Source organism: Talpa europaea, assembly GCF_964194135.1.
Source record: "Talpa europaea genome assembly, chromosome: 12".
NCBI lineage: Eukaryota > Metazoa > Chordata > Mammalia > Eulipotyphla > Talpidae > Talpa > Talpa europaea.
The window spans coordinates 85,502,650-85,510,637 of NC_140079.1; positions in this window are offsets into that span (position 1 = coordinate 85,502,650).

Below are 7,988 nucleotides of genomic sequence, written 5' to 3' on the forward strand. Positions count from 1 at the left end.
TACTTCATCAGTCTGCCTGTTCTACTCCCCGCTCTGGCTCTGGTGAATTCTCTCACCCTCCTGCACTTCTGACTGTACCCAGTGCTTGTATAAATAAATAAATAAATATTTAAATAAATATTTAAATAAATAAATAAATCCAGTCCATTACTGGGGCCCTGTATTTGCATTTCCTCCATCCCTGATCACTTCCCATGTTTTCCCCTTCCTGTGCTGCCCTGAGACTGTATGTATCAGTAAACCACCAAGCCTTCAGCTCTGCCTGGACCTCTATTTTCTAGGAAGACTGGAAAAATAGAGTAATATTACTATTAATTTTTAGCTTATGTTATTGGGAAGAAAACATACAAATGTGAGGCCTCCCCGGTGGCGCAGCGGTTGAGCGCTGGGTTGCGAAGCTTCCCGCGGCCTCTGCGGCGCCGGTTCGATCCCCGGCTGCTCCCCGGCCACCAGAGGAGGGTCCCACATGGTGCGCAGACCTCTCCTGCCGCCCGCTGCTCCCCTCAGCAGTGTACTTTGGTCCTTCTGCCTGCTCTGCTCCCCCCTCTGGCTCTGATGAATTCTCTCCCCCTCCCGCGCTTCTGACTGTACCCAGTGCTTGTATAAACAAAACAAACAAACAAACAAACAAATAAATTAAAAAAAAATGCCTCTATAAAAGAAAGAAAAAAAAACTTTAAAAAAGAAAACATACAAATGTGTGTGAATAATCTTTGTCTGATCTGCATTTCCACTGTCTACTCTTCTCCATCCTGAGATCCTCTTCCCAGAGAGTGGCTGTCATGGGTTACATCATGTCCCTTGTACTCTGGTTTCTAGTACCTTCGGACCGGGAGAGGAGCTGGCAGGGATCAGAGGGTGAGAAGAAAGTGAGACAGGTAAAGGTGGCTTCCTGCAATGAAGGCCTCTGCCCTACAGGCTGGCCCACCCCTGCAGCCATTGCTCCTTTCTGGGTTCCAGTATCCACTTCCCCTCTTTTCCTCTTCAGTCAGGAGTCCTCATGGTTGCTAGTGCCAGTGTCACTGGTCTCCCTCCACACTACACCACCTCTGTAAATAGTTCCTTCATTAACTCCTTTAATTCCTCTGTCAACAAATTGAGGCAAAACTGGGTCTTTTGTTTATTCAGGGTCTTGGGAATTGTAATTCAGGGGAATATAGAGTTGGTGTAAAATTAAAGTATGCTCTCCCAACAGCAACAGCACTGCAGTATTTATGGGTTTAACAGACAATCTTACACAATTGTTCTGAACACTTGTGAATGATGTGAGTCAAGAAAGAAGTAGGCAGCAGCCCTCCCGCCCACCTGTGACTATGCAGGTGTTTCTCTTCATGAAACTTCTCCCTTTGCAAAGCAGCCAAGGAAGCGCCTCCCAAGGCTGCCCGCCTGCGACTAGGCAGGCCTCTCTTGTAGCAAACCTGTCCCTTTCAGGGGTAGCTCATTCTGCCACTTGTGTCCGTACAAGTGTCCTTGACTGTCCTCTCCCTTTATAATAAATCTACCCTTTTGGATATTAAAAAAAAAAAAGAAAAAGAAAAAAGTAAGAAGTAATGTAGCTGGTCTCCTTAATAAATGGTGCTGGGAAAATTGGAAGTCACACGTGAAAGAATTAAGTTGAGTCACTCCCTAACCCCACACATAAAACTAAGCTTCAGATGGATTAAAGATTTAGATACAAGGCCCACAACAATAAGATACATAGAAGAAAACATTGGCAATATGTTCCATGACATCACTGATAAAGATATTTTTGGTGACTCAACCTGTATGGCAAGGAAACTAAAAACAAAAATAGATGGCTTTCCTGCTCACCTGTGACTATGCAGGTGCCTCTATTTTTCTTTCTCCTTTTCCTAATAAACCTGTCCTTTAAAAAATGTAAAAAAAATAATAAATAAATAAATAAATAAATAGTAAACAATTGGGATTATCTCAAGTTAAAAAGCAAAAGAAAATACAAGATGATTAAAAAGACAACCTATTGGCCTCCCTGGTGGCGCAAGGGGTTAAGACACAGCGCTATGAAGCTATTGGCAGCCACTGCAGCACTAGTCGATCCCCAGCCAGGGAGCCACCCACATGGCTCAATAGACCTCTCCCCTCTCACCCCTTGCTCCCTTCAGCAGTGTATTTCAGTACATCTGCCTGTTCTGCTCCCCACTCTGCTTCTGGTGAATCCTCTCACCCCCCACCCCAACACCTCTGGCCTATACCCTAGTTCTCATATGCATAAATAAATAAAATAAATCTTAAAATAAATAAATAACATTAATAAATGAGAAGCAGACATGAACCAACAATTCACCAAAGAGACTATTTGGTAGGCCAATAAACATTTAAAAAATGCTCATCATTAAACAGCTGGGACTACATCAAATTAAAGAGCTTCTGCACAGCAAAAGAGACAATAACAAAAACAAAGAGAAACCCCACCAACTGGGAGAACATTTTTGCACCCAAAACTAATGATAAAGGACTGATCACAAAAATCTGCAAAGAGCTGATGAGACTCAACAACAACAAAGAAAATAACCCAGTCAAAAAATGGGCAGAAGAGCTAAAAAGAAACTTCTCTGAAGAGGAAATGCAAATGGCCAACAGGCATATGAAAAAATGTTCAACATCACTTGTAATCAGGGAAATGCAAATCAAAACTACCATGAGATACCATCTTACACCAGTGAGAATGGCACATATTAAAAAAACTAGCAACAACAAATGTTGGCGAGGTTGTGGAGAAAAAGGAACTCTCCTGCACTGCTGGTGGGAGTGCAAACTGGTCCAACCACTATGGAGAGCTGTGTGGAGATTTCTGGACCTACTAAACATAGAGCTTCCATATGATCCAGCAATTCCACTCCTAGGTATTTACCCAAAGGACACAGAAACATCAATTCCAAAGAACACCTGCACCCCTATGTTTATAGCAGCACTGTTTACAATAGCTAAGCTTTGGAAACAGCCCAAATGCCCAAAAATAGATGACTGGATCAAGAAGATGTGGTACATATATACCATGGAATATTACTCAGCATTCAAAAAAGATAAACACATGCAATTTGCAGCAACATGGATGGCGCTGGAAGGGATCATGCTCAGCGAAATAAGCCAAAAAGAAAAAGAAAAATACTGGATGGTCTCACTCATAGCAGGAATCTAGAAAACTTAAATAAGGGATCAGGAAAAAGAATAACTATAAGAAAGTGAAAATCAAAATCAACAAAAAACTATGAACCAGAGACACTTTTTGGGGGGTGGGGGCCGGGAGGGGAGGGATTGGGGTCAGAATGGGGCATGTGCAGTTGTATGGGGGAATATAAAAATAAAATTTATTATTTAATAAAAAAAATTTAAAAAAAAGAATGATAACGTAAAAAAAAAAAAATGCTCATCATTGATTCCAATAAGAGAAATGCAGGTTAAAGCCACAATGAGATACCATCTTGTGCCAGTGAAAATGGCACATATTAAAAAGTCCTCCAACAACCAATGGAGAGGATGTGGAGGAAAAGGAAACCTATTAGACTATTGGAGATAATGTGAACTGTTGCAACTATTATGCAAAGTTATCTCAATTTACCTTAAAAAACTAAAAATGGAAATATCATATGACCCCACAATTCCACTCTCAGGCATCTATCCAAAGAACATGAAACCATGGGCCTCCCTGGTGGCGCAAGGGGTTAAGCACCTCATTATGAAGCAATCCACAGCCTCTGCAGCACGAGTTCAATCCCCAGCTGGCCAGAGAGCAACCCACATGGCACAGCAGACCTCCCCTGTCTTGCCCGCTGCTCCTCTCAGCAGTGTATTTCAGTCAGTCTGCTGTTTTGTTCCCCACTCTGTCTCTGATGAATCCTCTCACCCTCTGCATCTCTGGCCCATACCCCAGCTCTCATATGCATAAATAAATCTTTTTTTAAAAAAGAACATAAAACCATCAACACAAAAACCCATATGTTCCACAATGTTCACAGCAGTGTTGTTATAACAGGCAGGACATAAAAGCAGCCTAAGAGAACTGGACAAGAAGATGTGGTATATACACACCATGGAATACTATGCAGCCATAAAAAGAATGAAACACAGCCATATTCAACAAATAAAAGGGAGTTCGAGAGAATTATGTGTAATAAATGTGGACATTTATATAGCAGAAAATTTGAAAATGTAAAACACTTCAAAAAACCAGTGGACATCAGTAAATACCCTGAGGGCTCTGAGGCTAAGGGAAGAGGAGGGAAAGGGACAAGAGGACATAAAGGGGCCTCCATGGTGGTGCAAGGTGTTAAGACGCAACCTATGAAGCTGTCCACAGCCACTGGAGCATGAGTTTGATCCCTAGCTAGGGAGCTACCCACATGGCGCAGCAGACTTCTCCTGTCTCACCTGCTGCTCCCTATTCTGCCTGTTGTGTTCCCAACTCTGTCTCTGGTGAATCCTCTCACCCTCCACACCTCTGGCCTGTACCCCAGTTCTTGTATGCATAAATAAATAAATCTTTTTTTTTTTTAAAGAGGACATAAGGGATAGTGGTGGTGGAGACAAGTGATAAGAAAGTAGTAGTGGTCTCTGTGTAACTGGTCCAACAACCACTGCTGCAGTCACATTTGGATGCCATGTTCCCAGATGTTGTTTGTAGTCATATTTTCTTTTCCTTTCCTTTCTTTTTATTTTAGTCATGTTTTATATTTGACCTATACCTGGATACAGATGTGTGTAAGTTGTATTTCCTTTATGGCCTCCATGGCCACATTTTAGATTATTTTTATAACTCCATTTTTCTCACTTCCACATTTTCCTTTTTAAATCAAGAGCGCTCTATTGGAAAACATCAGTGAGAAACATTAGGTTATTTGGTTTAGTTCTCTTGGTGCTGGGAAGAACCATTCCCAGGTAGCCATGTCCCATGTATGGTGGGCGTTTAATGAAGGAAGAAAAGTTATGTCAACTAAGAAAGGCCTTAGGCAGCTGCAGCATCCCATAGGGTCATGATGTTGTAAGTTTCTCAGTGGTCTTTAGCTGCTGAACCATCATGACCTAGGTGGAGATTTTCATGGGGAGGCATCATCCCAACAGGATAAGGGATACTTTAAACAATAGAAGGACAACACCATGGAAAATAACTATTAACAGTAAAATTTGTAGACATGAACAGAAGATGGCTTCCAAATCAGACAGAAGTCAATGAAGTATTTGAGCATTTAGGCCTCCCAGGTGGCCTAGGGGTTAGGTCTTAGAGCTATCACCACTGCAACCTGAGTTTGATCCCCTACCAGGGAGCTAAACACATGGCCAGCAGACCTCTCCTGTGTCACCCACTGCTCCCATAGTAGTGTATTTCATCTTTGAAGATAAAAGCAAGGCTTGTTAGGGCCTCCCCAGGTGGCGCAGGCAGTTGAGTGCTGTGCTGTGAAGCTGCCCGCAGCATCTGCAGCACTGGTTTGATCCCGGCCACCCGGCGAGGGTCCCAAATGGTGCAGCAGACCTCTCCTGTCTCACCCACTGCTTCCCTCAGCAGTATATTTCATCAGTCTGCCTGTTCTGCTCCCCGCTCTGTCTCTGGTGAATCCTCTCACCCTCCCGCGCATCTGGCCTGCACTCTGGTTCCTGTATAAATAAACAAACAAACAAACAAACAAATAAATAAATCTTTGGGCCTCCCCTGGTGGCGCAGCGGTTGAGTGCTGGGCTGCGAAGCTACCCACAGCTTCTGCAATGCTGGTTCTATCCCCGGCTGCCGGCGAGGGTCCCACATGGATGGTGCGCAGACCTCTCCTGCCGCCCGCTGCGCCCCTCAGCAGTGCATTTCATCAGTCTGTCTGTTCTGTTCCCCGCTCTGGCTCTGGTGAGTTCTCTCACCCTCCCACGCTTCTGACTGTACCCAGTGCTTGTATAAATAAATAAATAAATAAATCTTATAAATAAATAAATAAATAAATCTTTTTAAAAAAAAGCAAGGCTTGTTAAATGATATGAGGGTAAGATTTTAATATACCAAATGTAACATTCTTAGTTGCCTTTAGTTTCAGAGGCCTGTAAGATTTCCTCATAACCATGAAAACATGTCTTGATTTTGTTGTGTTTTGTGGCTGAAAAAGCAGTCTTGCTTCTTCAGATATTGTAGGTACTTGGATATATAATAGTTTAGCAAGATGTTACTTTTGAAAGATATCAGATGTTAAAAAAAAAGTGCATCCAAATTTGTACTAAATACTGCAGTGTCCCTTTACAAAAAATCAGACTAAAACTGACAATTGTACAGCAAAGCCTGACATTTAGATATTTTGAAGTTTTTCCATAAATCATGGAAATTAGTATATGGCTGTAGTTTAGCTTTTTAGGTAAAAGGTATATTTCATTAGTGCTTTTTTACTGCTGATCACTGCAAAAATGTGAGTCAGCTTTCCGTTTCTTATGCAGGTCATGATAATTTGTAGAATAGAGTACAATCATTTGTGCTGTTTTTAATTTTCTAAAGCACCTTGATGACAGTGAGTGTTCAGTGGTGAAGCATCCTCAAAAAACTTGAATCACCCTCAAAAAATTTTTTGCCTAGTCCTAAATAGATAGCTTAAAGTCAAAAGTGAAATTATAGTTTAATTAGGACTTGGTATAAGGAAATCCCTTCCCCCTTCCCCAAAGGGATACTGCAGTTATATCACAATACCCAATAGACACCACAATGAAGATCAGAGCTTATTATATTTAATTAAGGTTTTATACACACCAGTTCCCCCAGTAAACGCAAATTTAACAAGAAAATTAGACATGTCATATGGTCAAAATGCTCATGGCAAACAATCATTTGCATTCCTGCAAATAAAACTGTTTTATACTGTAAGCTGGAGGCGAGTGTAACTTATTTTTGTAATAAAGTTTTTATTTTTTTATGTGTCATGAATATAAATGTGTTTAGTGTAGAAATATTCTGGTTTAAAAACTTAGAAATGCACTCATTTTAGTATGTTTATTTGTACCCACATAATTTTATTTTATTTTATTTTTTTTAAGATTTATTTATTTATTTATTTATATAAGCATTGGGTACAGTCAGAAGCTGGGAGGGTGAGAGAATTCACCAGAGCCAGAGCAGGGAGCAGAGCAGGCAGAAGGACCGAAGTACACTGCAAAGGGGAGCAGAGGGCGGCAGGAGAGGTCTGTGCGCCATGTGGGACCCTCCTCCTGTGGCCGGGGAGCAGCCGGGGATCGAACCAGAGCTGCAGAGGCTGCGAGGAGCTTCACAACCCAGCGCTCAACCGCTGCGCCACCGGGGAGGCCCCCCACATAATTTTAGAATAGTGGTTGCCAATAGCCTGTATGTTTCACATTAATTTTTTTTTTGTTATCTTAATAAACCATTTTAGTATGGAAAAAAAAAGCAGTGTATTTTAGTAGATCTACCCGTTCTGCTCCCCACTCTCTCTGGTGGGAAGACCCCTGCACCTCTGCCCTACACCCCAGTTCTTCTACACAAAAATAAATTTAAAAAATTTTTGAAAATTTAACCCATACTATGAAGTGGCTCACCTGGTCTACTGCATGAGCTATTCACTCTCAACAGGGGTTCCCTGACTCGCTAACTCATCTTGTTCTACATTGTAAATTGCCTTAGACCACCTCCTTGCAGCACCAGGAGGAATCTGCACCATCACAGATACTTCACATATGTGGATAAGTGTTCCTGTAATGTGGAGACAGAATCATCTACACTTTTCACAATTAGCTAAGTCATCAAAGGACACTCCTTTTCCATTCTTGGTTGACTCAACTTTAAATTCTCTCCAGGTCTTTGGGTGTCTTGTTGAATATTTTCCAATGTGTAAATTTTTTTATAAGATTTATTTATTTATGCAGACAAGAGCTGGGGTACAGGCCAGAGTTGCAGGGGGTGAGAGGATTCACCAGAGACAGAGTGGGGAACAGAACAGGCAGACTGACTGAAATACACTGCTGAGGGGAGCAGTGGGGGAGTCAGGAGAGGTCTG